The sequence below is a fragment of the Lasioglossum baleicum genome, chromosome 1, assembly GCF_051020765.1.
Source record: "Lasioglossum baleicum chromosome 1, iyLasBale1, whole genome shotgun sequence".
NCBI classification, from domain to species: domain Eukaryota; kingdom Metazoa; phylum Arthropoda; class Insecta; order Hymenoptera; family Halictidae; genus Lasioglossum; species Lasioglossum baleicum.
The window spans coordinates 709,192-732,685 of record NC_134929.1 but is presented as its reverse complement, the minus strand read 5'-3'; the positions used below and the strand labels follow the sequence as shown (position 1 = coordinate 732,685).

At 33.8% G+C, this 23,494-nt stretch overlaps 1 protein-coding gene across 15 annotated transcripts in view; it reads right to left on the bottom strand.

The window, feature by feature from the left end:
* The window catches only part of LOC143210125 (uncharacterized), a 957,580-nt gene that overhangs the window by 587,794 nt on the left and 346,292 nt on the right, over positions 1-23,494 (bottom strand). For all 15 annotated transcript variants that reach the window (XR_013009198.1, XM_076426766.1, XM_076426793.1 and 12 more), the window contains one exon: positions 6,846-6,895. The gene's annotated coding sequence lies outside the window, so the exon portion shown is untranslated. The remainder of the gene's footprint in view (positions 1-6,845; positions 6,896-23,494) is intronic.

Genomic DNA, 23,494 nt, shown 5'->3' with positions numbered 1-23,494 from the left:
CTTTTGTACATCAGAAATAAATAAAAATCGTACTAAACGCTGTGCAATTTTGTATTTTAGCATTTTTTGAACATTTTTAGAAGCCATAAATGCAGAAAAATCCGCAGTTTAGTGATAAAATAGATTTTACCTTGCCAGTTGAAGTGATAATTAATATAGTGAAATTTAATTGCTGTTAAAAAGCTTTTGCTCAATTATAATTTTGAAATCATCTTTTTCGTAAATATTATTTGTTGATATTTGTTAAATATCGGTTAAATATTTATATATGGACACTAAAAATTGAAAACAATGATCTAACGGATCCACAAAAAGAAATTTATTTCTTTAATAATTGTTTAACCCCAGTCGTTGATTGAGAGTAACAAATGACTATTGGACATGATATTTGGTCCCTTCAGGGTTTCAAATTCATTTACCAATCCTCTTCCTCTTTCCACTCTCACCATCGCCTTTTCAGCGGGACCTACTGTTTATTGTGGGTTCCGAACCACCTTTTGCCAACAACACGTGAAAAACACCCCGGGTGGGTAACAAATGACTATTGATATCATGAAATACTATTGTATAGCTACTGTGTTGTTTATATTATAGTACCTTCGCTTTAAATTGAACCTATCATTGCAGAAATATACAAGGAATTCTCAATTGTAGTAAACGTTCTTTTCTCTCAGGAAGAACATTTAACTATTTTTCCCTGCGTCCTGAAACTAACGCAGTCTTCTAACTATGTGAAATGATTTAATTATACAGGGTGGTTCACCAGATATTACCAACTCGATTTTCGTCATTACTATTATTCGTAGCATGAATATTTATACAATATGGTTGAATGGTTTTGAGAAATGCATACTTTGGTGTTGTGAGTATTTTTGTAGGTGGACGCGTATCTTTTTAAATGGGATCGTATTGTTTTTCCTGCAGCAATTAATGAAGCTTCATATTCTCTACAAATAAGTATTAACCTATTAATATCGAGAAACTATTAAGTAAGGACATATTTTATTTTCAGTGTTTTATTAATTAATTTTCGAAGATCAAGGTCATGTTATTATACACATCTGAATGTATTTTTCGATCAGCTACACGGTGCAATAAAAATTCGTAGCGTTTTCAAATTAAGAATCGAAGCTAAAATAAAGGTATTTATTCATACGTTTATTCAATAACACGAGAAGTTACCTCGAAAATGGCAAAAAGTAATAGAACAGAATGGAAAATATGTTATTGAATAAATATCTGAATTTCAGCTTTCAATTTTTATTTACAAACGCTACGAACTTTCAGTCCAACACAATATTTAGGTGATCTTACATAAAAGGACCATCCTGTATATTCTTGTTTTGTGAGATCAATTTACGAATCGGCAACAATGAAGTAATTAAAAAATTTCTTATGAAAACATTTTTATAACCTCGGCAATTATGAACGAAAAAAATCAGGGAAATGTTATTTTGAATGGTTAAACATTTCAACGTTAAAGTAACTGCAGTTTTGTACACGTACCATCATACGTGAATATGTGGGTTGTTTACAATCGTGAAATTCTAAACAAAATTGGATCTAAACAAAATTACGATTATTACGGTAACATTGTATTATTTCTACAGTTTCTCGGTTCAATATTAAGTGAGAAATTTGTACCGAACGAACAAACAGACAGACAGACAAGAAAGCGAGCTAATAAAAAAATAGTAAAATATGCTATTTTAAGAATGACATCGAATTCAATGGGCACCCTGAGGAAACTCGTAGTAAATTCGGGTTTTCAAACAAATGTGAAGAATGTGCTATTTCAGTCACAATGATGTATGTACTTAAGAAGAATTTCTAGAGCAAATCCCTCCATCATATTGATATAAAAATATCCAGTTTCCACAATTTACCATGAAAGGACAAAAAACTGGCAACTGGAGTCTTATCCGCGAATTTTAAAGAACGATCTAGAAAAGACAATTCTTCAGTATGCGAATTTTGTGGCGCACTAATCAAAATTTAATATATATTTTTCTAATGTTCTGGTCATCGACAAAAAGGAATCGGTACCAAATATTAATTACGGCTGTGTTTCCGTTTAGGTCTATCGTCAGAATTGGATGAAATTTTGCAAACAGGTTCTTTTTTTACTAAAATGATGATTGTCAGAAGGATTGGGGCTATGTTTCCGTTTACGTCCATCGTCAGAATTGGATGAAATTTTGCAAATAGGTTCTTTTTTTACTGAAATGATGATTGTCAGAAGGATTTTTGGCGACTCGAAAAAAATTGTTTACCATCTCAATGTCAGTCCCTACCTTACCGACAAATTTTTTTTACTATTTTCATGTCAATCTAGAGACTAAGTAGAGGTGGCATTAAGGATGATTCAATCATAAATCACATGTGTGATTTTTGCAATTAATTGAAGATATGAAATATGTATATTCTGGAAATTAATATAAAATGTTTTCAAAATTCCAATTGTTAAACCAATTAATTAAATATCTACAATGGGAAGATTATGCAGGGGGGCAGGGGGCGGAGAGGCCACGCATACGAAAATATAGGAGTGGTGTCGGTAAGGTAGGGAGTGACAGTGAAATGGTAAACAAATTTTTTTTCGAGTCGCCAAAAATCCTGACAATCATCATTTTAGTCAAAAAAGAACCTATTCCCAAAGTTTAATCCAATTCTGAGGTTGGACGTAAACGGAAACTTCGCCTTAATTACAGTCATTAAGTATCATTGCTATATACAATATTAATTAAGAACCAAATTGTTACAGCTTGCCGTTATGTCTTTACTGCCCTAAACGAATGTAATGTACGTATGCAGCTTTTCTCATCCAAATGGTAAACATTATAAAAAAAGGAAAAAGTTATACTATATTTTGCAAGCAATGTAAAGGTATCTGTATAAATATTGTATAATACACAGGGTGATCATTATAAAGCGTTACAGACGAATATCTCCAAAACATATTAATTATACGCAAAAATGTTTGAGATGAAAGTTGTTCAGTACCGAGGGGTACCATCATGTGGTGGAATTTTTATTATTCTCGATAGACAATTCAAGGTGACGAGGAGGTCACCTTGATTATTTTAACTGGAAACACCTACTTTCTGTATCATGAATCGATAGATCGAATCGATATCGAATTCTGAGTAAAAATGTATTGACCTCCGTATGTCCCAAATCTAATAGTTAACAAGATATTATCGAAACAATTTTCTTTCTTCTTTGGATAATATCTCGTTAACTATAAGGTTTAGGACATATGAAGGATAACATTTTTATACTCAGAATTGGATACTCTATCGATATATGGTATAAAAAATAGGACATTCCATTTAAAAAGAGAAAGTTGACCTTCACCTCGCCTGCCTCACCTTGGAGTGTCCACCGGTAAAAATAAAAACCCCACCGCGCATGATGTCCCCCTCGGTACTGAACAACTTCCATCGGAAACATTTTTGTGTATAATCAATATTTTTGGAGATATTCGTCTGTAACGCTTTATAATATTCACCCTGTATATACAGGGTGTTCGAGAACAGTTTTCATCGGCATTATGTTTTTAGAAATGTAGGATCTCAGGAAAAATGAGGGCACCGCCGCCGCGGGAATCGAACCCCGGCCTCACTGGTGGTAGCCGATCGACTAACGCGCTCACCCACGGAACCCTCCCATTATTCCCAATCTCCTATAGTATACTTGATCTGGGGGTCCTGATCCCACACTCGGCCATCCTGCAACGACATTCGCCCTCGAATGTCCGTCACAGCGTCGTCGTCTCATCGACTCTCTTTCGTGTTGTGGCCATACACAGAGCCACCAACACAACTCGCAATTTCTCGTCAACTCGCAACAACTCACATACTCGCAACTCGCAACTCGCAGTTTCTCGTAGCGCCATCGTGCGGTGATCGGTGTTCCCCCAATCCCACTTCTGACACCAATTGTAGGATCTCAGGAAAAATGAGGGCACCGCCGCCGCGGGAATCGAACCCCGGCCTCACTGGTGGTAGCCGATCGACTAACGCGCTCACCCACGGAACCCTCCCATTATTCCCAATCTCCTATAGTATACTTGATCTGGGGGTCCTGATCCCACAGAAATGAAGGTGACCTTCAATTTCTTAAATGGTATGCTACGTATATTTTTTACATCATATGAAAGCGTGTGTCAAATCTAACGAATTCATTCATATACGACATAACGACCTTCAAGGTCACACAAGGTTAAAGATCGAAGAAATACTTTGAATACCTCGTACCAATGCGTGTACAAATATTCTTTATTGACGAGGCTACAGTTAATGTTTAATATAATACGATTTCCTTGTGCATGAATGCACATTTCGGCTCGCCTAATTACATTTTTGGTAGCTTCTGCTAGTGTTGTCCGAAATACTGACGGACATGCTTACGTTATTTTGATTTTCAAGTCGTTTACATCTCTGGGCGGTGTATTTGTACGAAATATTACGTGCGAAATGTCGAAAATATTTCTTCCATTTCTTACCTTGTGTGACCTTCAATGTGACCTTTCCTCGGATTCTAATTCCTTTAAAATAGACTGTTAAATTTTGCACTATTATTCGAAATTTGGAAAATTTAATAGTGAACGTAAATGTTTGTTTCTCTAATCAAAAGCAATTATGACAGACGATAAGTACAGAAGATTTAGGTGAGCTTGAATGTTGCAATTATGGTAGATGATAAGCAGAGGATTTAGGTAAGCTTGAATGTTGCAATTATGCACCTACATTCTTCTGAAACTTCATAATTGCACTCCATAACCTTCGCAATTGAGCTTTTCGAGGTAACACACTTCTTCCATTTATCTTCCCGTGTTATTACAGTATGTTTTTGCCCCTTTAAGTGTACGCTTCTTTTAACCGTTTTTAGTACCCCTTTCAGCATTTTCCCTCGGCTTTTTTAACCTTCTCACTGCTGCTCGTGTAGTATATCATAACCCATGCAGTTTTCTTCTCTTTTAGTCCCCTAATTTATTCTCGTGCTTCCGCGTTTTAATTAGATTGTCCTCATCTTCCACCTTTTTCTACAATATTAGCTACACATGCATTTATGTCACACAGTTTCTTTACTCCTTTAAATTCAATAAGTACTCTTCCAACATTTGTAGTCTCTTTTTACTGTATGAGGTTGTTGCATATGAAAAGTCCGATATTTAACAGTAACGTTTAACAATAACGTACAATTTGTTTCCAAATAAACTTATTAACCATACCAAGCTCCGTTGCGTGCTCCCTACTATTCTAAGTGTTTCATTTGAAATTTAAACTAAAGTACCGAAGACGTCCAAGCTCAGAATTGACTTTTTGACTAAAATGATGATTGTCAGAAGGATGTTTGGCGACTTGAAAAAAAATATTTTGCCATTTTAATGTCAAATGCAGGGTGGACTAATAACTTTGTAGCGTTATGAGAATACTGATATGTAGAAAATTTGAATGGTGTAGGGAGAGAAATATTGTGAGATGCAGACATTTTTTATATGGGTGAAGGCATTTCGGAGATTTGAAGGTCTCCTTGATTTCTTTAAATAGAATGATCCACCTTTTGTATCGTGAATCGATTCAGTATCCAATTCTGCGTAACAATGTAGTGCCCTTCATATGTTCTGAACTGTTTACTGCCTCGTCTCGTTCGACAAAGTATAATAACCAAGAAGATATTATCGAAACAATTTTCAAGCCATATCTACTCAATAGATGCTCGAACTGATGTCCATTAACTTGAATATGGTGAGTATATATTGAAAATTATTTCGATAATGTCTCGTTAACTGTTAACTGTGTAAAATAAATGTTGACGCAGAATTTGACACTACATACATACAGGGTGTTTCCTCTAAAACAGAACACCTAAATATCTCTTCAGGTTATTGTGATGCAAAAAATATTTGTTACGTAATGTGCATATCATCAATGGACCAAATATCTGGCATGAATATTTTGTTCCGAAGGTCATTTTTTTCAGAGTTATCAAGGTCATCGATGTTTTTTGATACATAACTACATTTTTATTGTATTGCACCGTGTAACTGATCGAAAAATACATTCAAATATGTATAATAACACGACCTTGACCTTGATTGAAGGTAAAATTATAATTTTCGAAGATCAAGGTCATTTCAAGGTCATGTTATTGTACATATCTGAATGTATTTTTCGATCAGTTACACGGTGCAATAAAATAAAAATGTAGTCATGTATCAAGAAACATCGATGACCTTGATAACTCCGAAAAACCTTTGGAAAAAATATTCTTGCCAGATATTTGGTCCATTGACACCATGCACATTACGTAACAAATAGTTTTTGCATCACAATAACCTAAAGAGATATTTAGGTGTCCTGTTTTAGACGAAACACCCTGTATACAGCGTGTTCCCTCTAACGTGACGCACAGTTTTGCACCCACTTGCAACCATCTGACAAAAAACAGTTTCTATCTTCTATGTAATTGGTCTCTACGTCCTCCCAATGTAGTGAAAAGAATATGTGTTCCTATTTATGTTTCCTCTCGACCAAAATCGGTGTATAGCCCCTGCGGAGCGCACTCCGAACACGATCCTGGTGAAGCTTTCGCGAAGAACAGAACGGTCCGCGAGATAGAAATTTTTTCAGTTTTTGTGTTCTCCGACACGCGTAGTAGTGTCCCCCAAAATTTGAGCCCCCCCCCCGCACTAATTAACCACTCTTTGCCCCCAGAGCGCCTATAGGCGCCCACCTGAAAAGGTTAAAAGTGGCTAGTCTAGATAGAATAAGTATTAAGTATTAGAATTTAATGAATAAATTAGAAAATAATATAACCTAGATATAGGAGATACTTACCTTGCAGCGGCGAGGAAGAGGCTCCTGCTCGCGAAAACAGCAGGGGGACCCTGAAATATAAAAAGAGAAAAGATTAGTTTGATTAGTTTTCTGTTATTAGAGAAGTTTAGTTCAACCGTGAGGTTACGGGAGCTTAGTGAATCGCTGGTGGACAATTTTCCAAAGAAGGGCCACCATTCTAGAAGAGCCCGCTACCGTTTTAATTCGGTTAAAAAATTCGGTTAATTCTTCGTTTTCGGACATTTTTGGGTTGGGCCACCGAATATGTAAAAACCTGTATAGGGCTCAAATGAACGGGCGTTGGCCCCTATACAGGGCAGAAGAACTATTAACCATTAGCGAAGCACGGAAATAGAATTTTTAGCGTGCGAGCGAGAAAGAAATAAGCGGCGACAAATTTGAATAGTGAGAATTGAGTAGTGAGAGAGAAACACTCTTGTGAAAAATAATCATCATCTTGGCTCAGGTTGGCAGCTCTGAGCCGTTGGGTCGTGCGTGGTATGATGTTGGATGCGCGTGTGCGTTCGAGTGAGTTTAACGACTGACGCGCTTGTAACGTTTTTTTGGTTCTGTACTGTGTGATCTGAAAAGTAGCATTTTGTCCTCGTGTTATATTTAGCAGTTTATGTTAATAACTATATTATTAATAAATAAGTATTACAGAAACTCTACTGTACATTTATTTAAACAGTCGAGCGCAAGTGCACCGCTATAAATTCAACAGGTTATGGGCCCAGGTGCATTGCTTGAAACCACGTGCTAAGATAACCTCAAAATATGGCTGCGGGAAATTTTGGAACCCACAAGATTGAAAAATTAAACGAGGACAATTATGAAAGCTGGAAAATTCAAATGAAAAGTATATTAGTTTGCAATGAACTATGGTCGTACGTTAATGGACGTAATATAAAAACAGAAGCAAACGCGATAGAGTGAGACAGCAGGGACGAGAGAGCTCTTGCCTTTTTATTCTTAAGTGTGAATAAGAGTCAAATAAATAATATCAAGAGATGTGAAACCTCAAAAGCAGCGTGGGACACGTTGAGAAATATATACGAGTCAAAAGGTCCAGTGAGGAAAGCCATCCTGTACAAAACATTATACAAGATGAAGAAAGAATCAAATGTTGCAATGGGGGAATACGTAAACAAATTCGTAAACGTTGCTGAAAAACTGGAAGAAGCAGGTATAAGGATTCCGGGTGAGCTACTTTCAATAATGTTATTAAATTCTCTCCCACCAGAATATGAAAGCTTCTGTACAGCGATAGAATCTAGGGATGATTTACCAACAATAGACATCCTAAAACTAAAATTAATTGAATTAGAAGCAAGGTTTCAAGAGAAAGGTACACACAATCAGAACGAACAAAATAATGACGCACTACTAACAAGAACCAAACCGAGAATTAAGACTGAAAACTCACAAAGTAAGTACAACAAAAATAAGTTTAATAAAGTTGAAATAAAATGCACTGTGTGCGGCAAGAACGGTCACAGAGCAGATGTATGTTGGTTCAAAAACAAGCAGCATAATCAATATAACAAAGAAAAAGCAATGAATGCCATTACGTTGAGTACTAATCCAACGATTCAAGATTTTAATGAATGGTGTTTGGACAGCGGTGCCACACGACACATGTGTAAGCACAGCAATAATTTCATTAATATGAACCAACATATAAGCACTAATGTATATACTGCTGCTAAACAATATGTACAATGCAAGGGTATTGGTGACGTTAGATTAAAAATTACAAGTTACTCGAATACAGTTGATAGTATTAGACTTTGCGATGTCATGTATGTACCAAATTTAAGACATAACTTGCTCTCAGTTCCACAAATCACAAAATATGGATATACTGTAAGCTTTAATAGAAACTATGCAGTCGTGAAAGAAAAGGAAGGTAATATATTGTTTAAAGCAATTCGCAGAGGAGAATTATATGTCGTAACAGAGTCGGTGTATCATCAAGCTATGAATACAGAAGACAAAAGTCAAAACCATTTTAAACGATGGCATGAACGGATGGGCCACCTCAATCAGAATGATTTACGAAAACTGGAAAGTGAAAATATGGTAACAGGTTTGAAGTTGTTTGGTCAAAACAAGAACTTTGAATGTGAGGTATGTCATCTTGGGAAAATACACAAATTACCATTCAAGCGCTCCACAGAAAGAAGAACTGAAATTTTGGGTTTGGTACACACAGATATTTGTGGACCCATGAAGGTCAACTCACTAGGTGGTGCACGATACTTCATCACTTTTATCGATGATGCAACAAGATATACAGAGGTAACGATGTTAAAAAACAGGTCTGAAGCATTCAATGCATTTAAAAATTACAAAGTACGCGCTGAAAAGGAAACAGGAAAACAAATAAAAGGTATCAGATCTGACAATGCTAAAGAATATGTTTCGAAAGAATTCACACAATTTTTAGAGACGCATGGAATCAGGAGACAATTAAGCGTGGAGTATACGCCAGAACAGAACGGAGTGGCCGAACGATCTAATAGGACACTTACCGAAATGGCAAGATGTATGATATTACAATCAGGAGTACCTGAGTCATTGTGGGCCGAAGCTATAAATACAGCTTGTTTTATTAGGAACAGATGCCCAACTTCCACGTTAAATAATATGACTCCACTAGAAGCATACAGCAAGACAAAACCATACGTAGGATTCATGAAGACGTTTGGATGCAAAGTAATAGCATTGGAAAAGGGGCCTGGAATTGGAAAATTCCACCAAAAAGGTAGACCGTATGTAATGGTCGGATATTCAAATGAATCCAAGGCGTACAGATTGTGGTTAACTGGAACAAATACCGTCGTAAAGAGACGTGATGTACGTTTTATAGAATATGGCGAAAATTGTGGATTGTTGAGAAAAGCATGTACAGCCACATCTAAGAATTTATTGATAAATGAAAACAGAAACGAAACTGTTACTGAAATAGAAGAAGAAAAGATAATTTGGGAAAATCTATTGATAAATGAAAACAGAAACGAAACTGTTACTGAAATAGAAGACAAAGAAGAAATATCTTCGGAAGAAGAAGAAATAACATCGGAAGAAGAAGAAATAACATCGGAAGAAGAAGAAATAACATCGGAAGAAGAAAAGATAATTTCGGAAGAAGAAACGATAATTTCGGAAGAAGAAGAAGAAGGAGGAGAAGAAAATACCCAAATAAGTAATCAAGAACCAATCAAGAGAGGCCCTGGAAGACCTAAAATAATTAGGACAGGTAAACCTGGAAGGCCAAAGAAGCAACATCAAACAGCTGAAGTTATGGAGCCGATGAATCCAAGTGAAATTAAAAATCGAACTGATAAACGATTGTGACTAGAAGCTATGGATGCAGAATACGAAACGTTAATGCAGAACAGAACATGGAAACTGGTTCCAAGGCCTAAAAGTAAAAAGGTTTTATCGAACAAATGGGTGTTTAAAATAAAAAGGAACCATGATGGATCTATAAATAAATATAAGGCAAGATTAGTAGCTGGAGGCCATCAACAAAAATACGGCTTAGACTATGAGGAAGTGTTTGCTCCAGTAGCAAGGTACGAGACAGTACGAGCAATTTTAGCTGCTTCAGTCGAGAAGAGAATGTACGTTCACCAAATGGACGTCGTATCAGCCTACGTACAAGGCGATTTAAAAGAAACAATTTATATGGAGCAACCGGAATTATTTTCAACAAACAATAAAAACCAGGTATGTCTTCTGCAAAAACCATTGTATGGATTGAAGCAATCTGGAAGAGCATGGTATGAAAAATTAAATAATTGTTTATCTAATTTAGATATACGAAAATCCAATTTAGATCCTTGCGTATTTGTCAAAGCCAAAGATAATAAGCTAGTAATTATAGTAACTTATGTAGACGATTTGTTAATTGCATCAAACGATTTAGATGAGTTAATTCAAATTAAAAATGTATTAAAACAAAAATTTAATATGAAAGATTTAGGTCCTGTTAACAGTATTTTAGGGATCAACGTTATCCCGAATGGTGATACCGGAGACATAAAATTAAACCAAAGAAAGTATGTTTTAGATTTATTAGAAAAATTTACAATGCAAAATTGTAAACCAATATCAACTCCCATGGAACCTGGATTAAAATTACAAAAAGGGAAGTCATTATCGGAGGAAGAGAGGGATCAAATGAGTCGCATCCCTTACAGAGAATTAGTTGGCGCATTAATATGTATATTTACCCAATGCCACTCGCCCCGATATATCATTTGTCGTAAGTACATTAAGTAGGTTTTGTTCAAATTACACTATGGAACACTGGAAATGTGCAAAAAGGGTATTAAGATACCTAAAAGGTACTGTGGACTACAGTATACATTATGAACCTACTGGCGAAGAATTAAACGCCTACGTTGACTCCGATTGGGCAGGAGACATTACCGATAGGAGATCATGCTCCGGTAACGTACTAATTTTAGCAGGTGGACCAATAAGTTGGAAAGCTAAAAAACAACCAACTGTAGCGCTTTCTACAATGGAAGCGGAGTATATGGTGCTTACGGAAGTATCAAAAGAGATCATATATTTAAGAAGACTTTTGAATTATATAAATCTCGGTAGCTTAGCGAAAAATCCGTCAGAAGTTCTATGCGACAGTCAAAGTGCAATACAATTATGTAAAGATCCCGTGTTTCATAATAGAAGTAAGCACATCGACATAAGACATCATTTTTGCAGAGAGGCCTACGAAAATGGTCAAATTAAAGTAACTTATATCAGTACCGAAAATATGTTAGCGGATGTATTAACAAAAGCCTTGTATAAAGATAAACACGAAAGGTGTATAGCGTCATTAGGTCTACGTTGTTTAAATAGGACTTGCGTGAATAGCGAGGATGATGATAGAGAGGGTGTGAAAAATAATCATCATCTTGGCTCAGGTTGGCAGCTCTGAGCCGTTGGGTCGTGCGTGGTATGATGTTGGATGCGCGTGTGCGTTCGAGTGAGTTTAACGACTGACGCGCTTGTAACGTTTTTTTTGGTTCTGTACTGTGTGATCTGAAAAGTAGCATTTTGTCCTCGTGTTATATTTAGCAGTTTATGTTAATAACTATATTATTAATAAATAAGTATTACAGAAACTCTACTGTACATTTATTTAAACAGTCGAGCGCAAGTGCACCGCTATAAATTCAACAACTCTAAATATCTTCGCTTTCGCTTTTGTTTGTCTATATTCTTTAGGTTGTCAGAAAACCTCTTTAGAAGTAAAATTAGCTGTGTAATTAGATAAATTAGTCCTTGGTATAAAATTAGTTTAAAGCTAGTTTATAGTGTTTTTGTTTTTTCTTTTATCGTGGCTTGGTTTTCATTAAAGTTTGTACTGAAGCAGAAATTATATATATAAATATACATATACTTATACATAATACATATACATTATACATACATATAATACAGTAAAAAATACTATTACAAAATACTAATACAAAAAACTATTACACGTATTTTTATAGCAATAAAAAAAGATCCCTTTGGATAACTTCGTTGAAATATTTTATGTGTCTCTTAATGATTGTTTCAATACATCTGGAAATTGTTTCCTATTGTCGGAAATAATTTGTAAAATATATTGTTTCTCCACTTCATTTTTGTATAATAACCGATTACAGTCCTGAATAAGTTTAACACCACGCTCAGCAGTGTCGTTAACAACTTTTAACAATGTTTAATCCAGATTTGAAATCCTCGTCATCTTTCCATGAATCGGGATCTTTTTTCAAAAATTCTATAGGAACTGAGAGTCTTTCAAAAAATCTTAGTGTTTCGTGGGAAATAAAATGTTCAATTCCTCTATCAGCATAGTTTTATAAGTCTGGAGGAGTTGTTTTATATTTTTTACATGATTCGTCGGCTCAATGTTAAGCGCCTCCACCATTCGTAATTTCGTATTCTTTTCCACGGTTTTGTCAAAAAATGCTAACGCTACCGCTTCTGGTTGCAACATTCTTTTAATCCTACATAACTTATTTTTTCGTCCAATGGTACCATTCTAGGGGTTGTTCCACAAAAAATTCGATGGTCGAAAAATAAGGTCCATGGTGTATTCATGTGAAGGTGGATGGTAAACGAATTTTGTTGCTTTTTGTTTATAATTTAATTTTATATAGGCATTCCGAACTTATGAGTTATTACATATAATAAATATTATTAAAATAAAGATTAAGAAATTTGTTTATTTCACATTAATCAAAAATTTCGTAAGAAGAAGAAAGTTAGATTATTCGAGGTTATTCAAGTGAACAGCACTGTATCTATAAATATTAAGTATATCAATATGCACACTAATATGATACAACATATCAACAGCATTAACTAATTATATTGTGTTGAAAAAAGCCCATATAAACGTATTTTTAATTTTGGCCACAGAAAGTCATTGTTCAGAAACACGCATCATTGTTTACACTACCTCTGAAATATTTCTGATGATCTGACATAAAACTGTTTCCAACAAAAGTTGATCAGTGTTAACTTTTCTACTAATATCGATATAAAAAATTAAAAGTAAACTTCTGTTTGTTAGAAATGGAAGTCACCTCAATTTTTGAAATATTAGCATATAGTTTTAACTTTATAATATTCTAACTGGTATCGAGAGGAATTCTACGACCAATAATAATATCAAAGTTGTGCTAATTCAATTGTATTGTAATTCAATTACGAAGTATCTTAATCAGACGTGTAATTGAAATACAATGTGTACTTGAAATACAATACAATTGAAATACAATGTGTAATTGAAATGCAATATACGTGAAATACAATATAATTGAAATGCAATGTATAATTGAAATATGACATAATTAAAATACAGCTTTCCAAATTATAGCCCAGAACTTTGAAGAAATGCGATATATTTTTATGTTTTTCTTTCATCTACTTGTCGAGTGTCTGTGCGGCGTAGTTTCTATTCCTCGTCCTCGTTCATAATATGTAACGCTATTTTATGTAATTTAAGTACTAAGTATTTTATAATGTTGTACTCCATTGCAATTACGAATTACATTGTAATTTAATTGAATGAAGATCGGAATTATGAATTACAATATAATTGAATTACAATGTATTTTATAATTGTACTTCATTGCAATTACGAATTACATTGTAATTTAATTGAATGAAGATCTGAATTATAAATTACCATGTAATTCAATTACTTTGTAATTATAATTCTGGAGTATTCAATTGTAATTCTGCATAACTCTGAATAATATAACATTAAATCTAGAAGTAACGCTACAATAGTTTTGGTCACTGAAAGTGTGTCGTTTCACAATGCGATATGGCGGTACGATATTGAAATCAAAATATCTCCGAAAGTATTGTTCTTTTTATACGGAATTGTAAACATTAAAACGCACACAGTTTCATAAATAAAAATTTCCACGATCTCGAAACTTTGCAAATAAGAAAGTATACTTGGAAAGACTTTCACTGTGTATCATCTATTTCTTAAAATAGTGTAATATTGTGAGTTCAAAAGTATTTTCATCCGATAATAAATAATGAAGGTCAATTCATCATTGTTATGGTCAATTTTATGTACTAATACGACTGCTGCGAGATATAAACAAAAAAATTTGACTTTTGGTGTAAGCTATAAAATTCTTATTAATAATATACTTATGTTGAAATACGAAAAATTTATGTAAAATTATGCATTGTCAAGAAAATTATATTTTTAGCGTAAATAATAAATCAATATCCGTCTTCCCTTTGATCCCTTTCCCTTCTTGTCCTTGCGGTATAGCCCGTTAACCCTATAACAATCAAGGGTGGAGCTTCTCGAATCCACCGAGTGGAAAATGTCGAATAGACGCCATTTCTCTTATTTAAAAGAATGCACAAACGTATTTGTTGACGCTTATGTGTTCAAATCTACTATTAAATTATTGATTTTAATGGAACAAAGATATTATTAAAAATATTTACAGCACACACATGAGTTTGCTGGTAATTCCAAAGTCGTTCCAAGGTTAAACAGATGAGATATAATTTATTAAATCAAACAAAGTCATTTTCTTGAAGGAATGAGCGGCACTAAATAATTTTATAAAGTTTTCAGGAGTAAAAAAGAGATGTATGTTACTTTCTTACTTTCTTGGGAAATTCCAATTTCTCAAAAACTCATATATACATGTAATAAAGATATTGAATGACTAATATAATCAAACTGATATGATATAGTAAAACTCACACATAAAAATTAGTTCTTGTTTTTGTGACTTAAGTCAACAACAAGCGAACCTTTGTGACTGATACACATTGATTTTGATGAAACCTTGCACAAGTGTTCACTAGACCTGCCTCAGAATTTAACCGTATTTCGTCCGTGCCCGTTTTCTCCTTTAAGGGGAAATCAACCTAACCCTTTAAGGGGCAATCAACCCTTTTATTCGAACCGACCCTTCTACGTAATTGCTTGGAAATCGCAAACGACAGAAAGTATTAAAAAATGGTTGAAACAAAAGTTACATCGTATCTTTGGGGTCATAAACCTTTGCGAAAATTTCTTCGAAAAAAGCATTTTCAAAAGTTTTATTACCAAAAAAATAATTTTTGAACAAATTTATCGGACAGATTTATGAGTCCCAAGATACGATGTAACTTTTGTTTCAACTATTTTTTGATATCTTTTGTGGTTTGCGAGATTTATAGGCACTTACCTAAAAGGGTAGAAGGGTTGATTTCTCCCATAAAGTAAACAACGGTCACAAACGAGACACAGCTGAATTGTTAGGTGGGTCCATTTGTAAGTATATCTACTCATTCAATTCATGGTTTAAAAACTGAACGAACATTGAGGTTCCTAGCTGTATTGAAAAGGTGCTACAATTGGGACCCAAACATGCACTTGATGTTCCAAAAAGGTATATTACCTCTCGGAATGCAACTCTCGGAAAGTTACGGAATGCAACAATATCCAAAATTCCACTAGAATTAGACTAATGAACAAAATTATGAATCACAGTACACTGTCATATAAACCACACAACACATTGTTGTCTACATCTGAAACCAAAGAAGTCAAGCAATTTTTGAAAGAGAATGACAACTTGTTATTATTGAAATCCGACAAAGATAATACAACTGTACTAGTTGACAGGGAAACTTACAACGCAAAGGTGTTAAATATGTTGAACGATACAAACACATATAGAGTAAGTAAATTTTAGTACACTGGTACATTTGAAAAAGAAGCTAACTCTATAGTCACCAAATTAGTAAGGAAAAAACAGATTGATGAAAAGACTGGCAGAAGATTGAAAACATATAATGCCATTATTCCAAGAGCTTACGCATTGCCAAAAACACACAAAGCAAATCTAGCCTGGAGAATAATAGTATCATCCATAGGTGGTCCTACATACAAGTTCTTTGCAAATATATTATAAAAATAATGGGCAAATCTTGTTACCATACTGTCGACAGTTGGCAATTTGTGAAAGAAATTAGAAATATTGAGATTCCAGAGGAGTCATTTATGTTGGTTTCTCTGGACGTAACAGCTTTATTTACCAACGTTCCAATTGATTTGGCTCTGCAGGTTCTTGAAAATCGTTGGAATGAAATAAGTGAACATACCACTATTCAACGTAATGAGTTTCTTTTGGCAGTCAAATTTATACTTGAAGCCAATGTTTTCAGTTTCAATGGCACTTTTTACAAACAGGTGTTTGGAACAACTATGGGGTCTCCTATTTCCCCTGTGATTGCAAATTTGGCGATGGAAGAGAGAGAAAGTTTCGATTTCTAAATTACCTTTCGAGTTAATTTTCTACAAAAGGTACGTTGATGATAGTACTACCTGTATATAACCTGAACAATTGCAAATTGTATTGGACAGCTTTAATAGCTTTCCTGAAAGACTTCAATTTACTCGAGAAATTGAAGTTAACTCAAAGTCGAATTTTCTTGACATTAGTATAATTCAGGCGTGGGCAATTTTGCCTCAATTGAGGCAACTCACGTAGCGCCCACTGTCCCCAACAGCATCCGTCGTTACTATGTAGGAAGGACGCGTTTCGCTTGTCGCAAGCAGTGCGCATGCCTCGTGCATCGGAGCCACGAGGAGCGCCACCGAAAGGAAGCTTGGTGGGGGAAGCAGGCGTTTGAGGGGCTCCACCCGTGACCACGCCTGGTATAATTAAAGCAGGAAACAAATTTAAAACCAATAGGTTCCATAAATCTAGTTGGTCAGGTAGATACGTTAGCTTCTACTCCTTCCACCCTATACAACACAAAATGGGTTTAATCAAAGGTCTGATTGATCGTGCAATCCTACTATCTGATCCTGAATTTAGATCCGATTTTTTTTTATTAGAGATGTTTTGAAACGTAATGGTTATCCTGTCTTGCTTACATCCAAGATTATCAAGGAACGTGTTTTTGAGATTTACCACCCTTGGTTGATCGAAAAACAAAAAGAAAAAAGAGGCTTACTGTTGCTCGCTCGCTTCGCTCGCTCGCGAGTCGGGTTGTTTTTGCTCGCTCGCTTCGCTCGCTCGCGGGTAGGACTGCTCTTGCGAGAGGGTTAGTGGTACGCATGGCTAGTAGGGCCTGCAGCTATTAATGTTTTTTTTGATTTGGTGTGTGACTCTCCACGAGCCACACAAAGAACTTCCCGATTCGTTAGTTGCAGTATATTATTATCATTATTTTTAGTACGTTTTAAGAAGATTATACGTTTTCAGGGAAATAAATAGTTTTCTACTTATCAAGATGTTTGCTATATGGCGTCGCATTAAACGAACATCCTAGGCTCGTTGCTCGCTTGGTTCCTTGTTATAGCATACTAATGTTGCAAAATAAATTGTCTTAGGGTGCGTTCCGTTTCACGCATAATGCGCATACACTGTATAGTGTAGTATAAGAGTCTCTATGCATACACTATGCAGTGTATGCGCTTGAAGCGTGAAACGGAACGCACCCTTAATTAGTTTTTCGCAAACGATACGACTCCTCATTATCCGGGTTTGCAGTATTGATCTTGGATTTCTTCGATACTGTTAATTTACATTGTCCCAAAATATATAAACCGCGCTCCATTTTGAAACTCTGCTCAGTGCTACATACAACATTTGTAAAGTTCGTTTTTCTGATGTTTTAAAATTCAAACATACTTTTCTCGTATGTTTGTCCCTGACTTTTATGAATCGTAATCGCGTCAGCAGGAACCACTGTAAATTGACTACGTGTGATTTGATATTTTTCCCCACTCGACATATTTACATGATTCGAGATTTTTAGTATTGGTGTTAAATTTTGATGAATATTTGCACTTTTCATATAATCACGATAACGAGTTCTTACTTTCACTCCTACTCTGGCCAATTGAAAATCTAACCACAATATAGACGAAATTTTAGTATTTTCTTGAAAAGTAATAAATTTTAATATTCCGCATGTGTGTGTGCTCCATTAACCAATCCGTTTTCAACATTAATGTTATTAATAATTATCATATAGTTTATATTAATTTTCAATTTAATCTCAGTTAATAATTCGTTTTGAACTGATTGTTTTTTTAAAGATTGTAATATAAATTTTTTTTTGTACTTTTTTCATCGATATTCTTTGAAAATGTATTCTTGGGAGTAGAGATGATTAACTCACTCTTGCATTGGGATAATTTTCGATTATTGTAAGCGGAAACATTAGCGTAAGGTACAAAAAAAAATTTTTTTTTAACTAAAAAAATTTTTTTTAATTTAAAAAAATGAAAAAAAATTTTTTGTGTAATTACGTTTGTTTCTTCGGTGGGAACTTTCCATTCTCTCGTATAAATTGCATTGTAGAATCAACTCCTTTCGAAAAAAACTAAAAATCTAAAAAACTGCTTGACCAATATGGACCAAAATCTAATCAGCTCTAAGTTACGACGGGGCACATCGATTGCATCATTCATCATTCTGATCGCGTTGTTACTTTTTCAGAAAACGTTAACGAAAAATTTGATACCATAGAAACAGACCTACGCACACACACACACACACACACACACACATACGAACATTTTGCTGAAAATAGTCTAAAATGACTGCAATGACCATGAAACGTGAAGATCTGCTAAAAAATCGATTTTCGATTTTCGGGGTCATTACAATAACTTCCCTATAAAATCGGGAAGTTAACAAGATTTTAGAGGACAGGACCAATAAATTGGAAAAATACCGTCGTTATCCCTTACGTTCAAAATATTTCTAACGATATTAAAAGAATATTCAGAAAGGTAGGAATTCACACAATTTTCAAAATGCCACATTATTGAAAGGAATTTTTCCCCGCGATCAAAGATAAAGTAACATTGGTAAAAAACGGCAATTTAGTTTATTCAATACCTTGCAAGTGTTTTAGCCAACTATACATAGGTCAAACGTCTAGACTTTTGAAGACTCGGATCAGAGAACATAGACATAACATATTTTTACCTCCAGCACAACACACTGCATTGACGAAGCATTCAATAGAGTTTGACCATGCTTTTGATTTCGAAAATGCAAAAATAGTAGAAAAAGAAGCCAATTTACACCAAAGGATTTTATTAGAAACAATTCACGTGATTATCTAAGATGCATGAATACTACGCAGCATTACTGAACCAGTAATGTTTTATGATGAATTTTTCTAACAAATAAAATCTGTTAATGGTTTAAAGTACACCAAAAGTAGATTGAATGTCAATTAATAAATTATCACAACTTCGTATGGTATACAAACAGTGGAAACTTGTTGCTTGGATTTCTCACGGTTCATATTTACCGCCAAATATTGATTGGCCAATGGGTCCATCAATGTTTTCTGATTCATTGCATCTTCAAATTCTGACGTTTGTCCTCAGTTAGTATGCCACAGGCATCGAATCAACATGTGTTATAAAGTTGTAAAGAGTTTAAAAAAATTTGTTCACTTAGCAAGTAGGTTTGTTTTTTCTTAGAATATTTGGTTTTTTTTGTGCGGAATGCAACGTAAATTACACTTTATATTAATTTAATCATTTTTACAGACGCACTTACATAAAAATTTTTCTTGAAAATGGTCTACATAATTGACCGAAACGTTGAAAATTTTGTGGTAATTTGCAAAATTGCTTAAGTAGTAGCATCAGATCGAACCAGTGCGCTGAAAACATTAATATACGTTATCCACTAATTGTAAGTAAAGATAAAAAGTATTTTATACCTTATCACTAACTTATTATCACAAACTTGCAGCAGCCTTTTTAGACCGGAAATAAATTAAAATGCTACTAAATTCTGTCGTATTTTATAAAAATTTTCAAAAGCCATATAATTGCACAGAGATCCGCAGTCTACTTATCACATTTCAAAGAGGTCAAAAATAAAAAATAATGTAAGTTTTAGGTAGTTCAAATCAAGACATCAACTTAAAGAATCACAATATCAGTAAGTTCAATGTTTGAAGTTAAAAACATAATATTTATTGACCTACATGGAATTTGTAGAAATTATAATAAATTTTGTTCGAAGAAATTTCTAGTAATTATAGGTAACGCCATCCTTGATGACTAATTGTAATAGTCCTACTTCCTATTTCAGTAGGAATATTCCCTGGACGCCACTCCTGCGAATTGTACAGATATTGCTCACTGAATTTTCACTACACTGACTTCCGCTGCTGAGCATTTGTATTGCGAAATCGATACCTGTCATATTTCACTTCGTTGCGTTAATTGAATCGTTCCCATGCCGTACGTTCTACAGTAGATTAACCTACTGGAGCAAATTGATAAAGTCAAATGATTTATTTATTTATTTTTTATCAAAGGTTCACATGATTTCATGTACTAGAGAAAAATATTTTGCGCACAATATAGTACTGTTCCAATAAAACATATGACACACTCACAGTGAGAGTCAAAAATGAGTATACACGTATACACTATACACCCCATATGTACATATGAGATTCTACATTATACAGGGTGAGTCCGAAGAAACAGAACACCTAAATATCTCCGTTACTTTTCGTTGTACAAAAAAACTTCTTAGGACAAAGTTACACTATTTGAAGGGCCACATGAAACGGTGTAAGGGAAAAAATTTTCAAGATCATTTTTTTTACAAGATTTCAAGGTCATCAATATTTTTTTAAATGCAATGAGGTATTTTTTAATACATCAATCGATGCAGCTAGACATTCGTTATAAAAAAAGTACTAATCTATGTATGTCGACAAGTTAGTAGTTCACGAGATATTTCGATTTAAATAACTCTAAAACAGCATTACTGTCTTACTAACAATAAGACGTTACACAAGTAAATAAATGCTAACATCAATTTCAATTTCAACTTCAATTTCAATATCAACTCTTACTCTTCATTTTCAACTTCAATTTTTCAATTTCAACTCTTCCATTTCGACTTCAATTTCAACTCTCCCATTTCAACTTCAATTTCTACTCTTTCATTTCAACTTCAATTTTTCAATTTCATTTCGTTAATTTCAACTCTTCAATTTCAATTTCAACATCAATTTTTCCATTTCAACTTCAATTTCAATATCAACTCTTCAACTTCATTTTCAATTTCAATTTTTCCATTTCAACTTTAATTTCTACTTCAATTTTAACTCTCCCATTTCAACTTCAATTTCTACTCTTCGATTTCAACTTCAATTTTTCAATTTCATTTCGTTAATTTCAATTCTTCAATTTCAATGTCAATTTTACAGTTTCAACTTCAATTTTTCAATTTCAATTCGTTAATTTCAACTCCTCTATTTCAATTTCAACTTCACTTTCAATATCAACTCTTCAACTTCATTTTCAATTTCAATTTTTCCATTTCAACTTTAATTTCAACTTCAATTTTAACTCTCCCATTTCAACTTCAATTTCTACTCTTCGATTTCAACTTCAATTTTTCAATTTCAATTCTTCAATTTCAATGTCAATTTTACAGTTTCAACTTCAATTTTTCAATTTCAATTCGTTAATTTCAACTCCTCTATTTCAATTTCAACTTCACTTTCAATATCAACTCTTCAACTTCATTTTCAATTTCAATTTTTCCATTTCAACTTTAATTTCAACTTCAATTTTAACTCTCCCATTTCAACTTCAATTTCTACTCTTCGATTTCAACTTCAATTTTTCAATTTCATTTCGTTAATTTCAATTCTTCAATTTCAATGTCAATTTTACAGTTTCAACTTCAATTTTTCAATTTCAATTCGTTAATTTCAACTCCTCTATTTCAATTTCAACTTCACTTTCAATATCAACTCTTCAACTTCATTTTCAATTTCAATTTTTCCATTTCAACTTTAATTTCAACTTCAATTTTAACTCTCCCATTTCAACTTCAATTTCTACTCTTCGATTTCAACTTCAATTTTTCAATTTCAATTCTTCAATTTCAATGTCAATTTTACAGTTTCAACTTCAATTTTTCAATTTCAATTCGTTAATTTCAACTCCTCTATTTCAATTTCAACTTCACTTTCAATATCAACTCTTCAACTTCATTTTCAATTTCAATTTTTCCATTTCAACTTTAATTTCAACTTCAATTTTAACTCTCCCATTTCAACTTCAATTTCTACTCTTCGATTTCAACTTCAATTTTTCAATTTCATTTCGTTAATTTCAACTCCTCAATTTCAATTTCAATAACAACTCTTCAACTTCATTTTCAATTTCAATTTTTCCATTTCAACTTTAATTTCAACTTCAATTTTAACTCTCCCATTTCAACTTCAATTTCAACTTCAATTTCTACTCTTCCATTTCAACGTCAATTTTTTAATTTCAATTTCAACTCTTCAATTTACACTAGCAAGTAAACGCTAACGTCTTAGTACGGAGAGGGAGAGAGAGAGAGAGAGAGTAACCACTAAAAATTGCTGTACCATTATTCAAAATATTGTTTACATGACTAAATGTGTCGGTATCTAATCAGTTACCAAACATTTAAGTATTGTGTGAGATATTGTACCAATTTCGTATCCATAAAATTTGAAAAATCATAGGGAATGGAAATATTTTCTAGCTAGGAAGAAATGTTTAATTTTCGTGTTAAAATAGCTCCGAGTACAAAGAGTTAAATATCTCGCTTACTTTTCTTCAATATTTTGATAAGAAAAAGGTCAGTGGAAACGAGTATTCGGTTCGAAGGGGAAAATGTGGTGGTAGGAAAGAAAATTTTCTCAAGGTCACATTTTTAGATTTCAAGGTCACCGTAGTTTTTAACAATGGAACTGCATATTTTCATTACAACAGTCTTACAGCTCATAAAAAAGTCAGATTCAACAATGTGCGATCTGTTGACCTTCGCGTGACCTTCAACGAGAATTTGAATGGAATCAATCGCGATCTGGAATGAAATCAATAACAAGTTGAATCGTAGTAGTTAACAGTCGAATCAGATATTGAAATATATTTTGGAAACAATGTACAGGGCGACCGGTAAATGGTAAGACAACCGATAACAGGGTGGTGCTGCATAAAAAAACTTTACCGGTCACCCTGTATACACTTTTCGCAGTCAAGGAGTAAGATAAAAAAATATTCTTCCTTTTCGAATGATATTTGTGTGTAAAAGCACTACTCGGCGAATTGCACC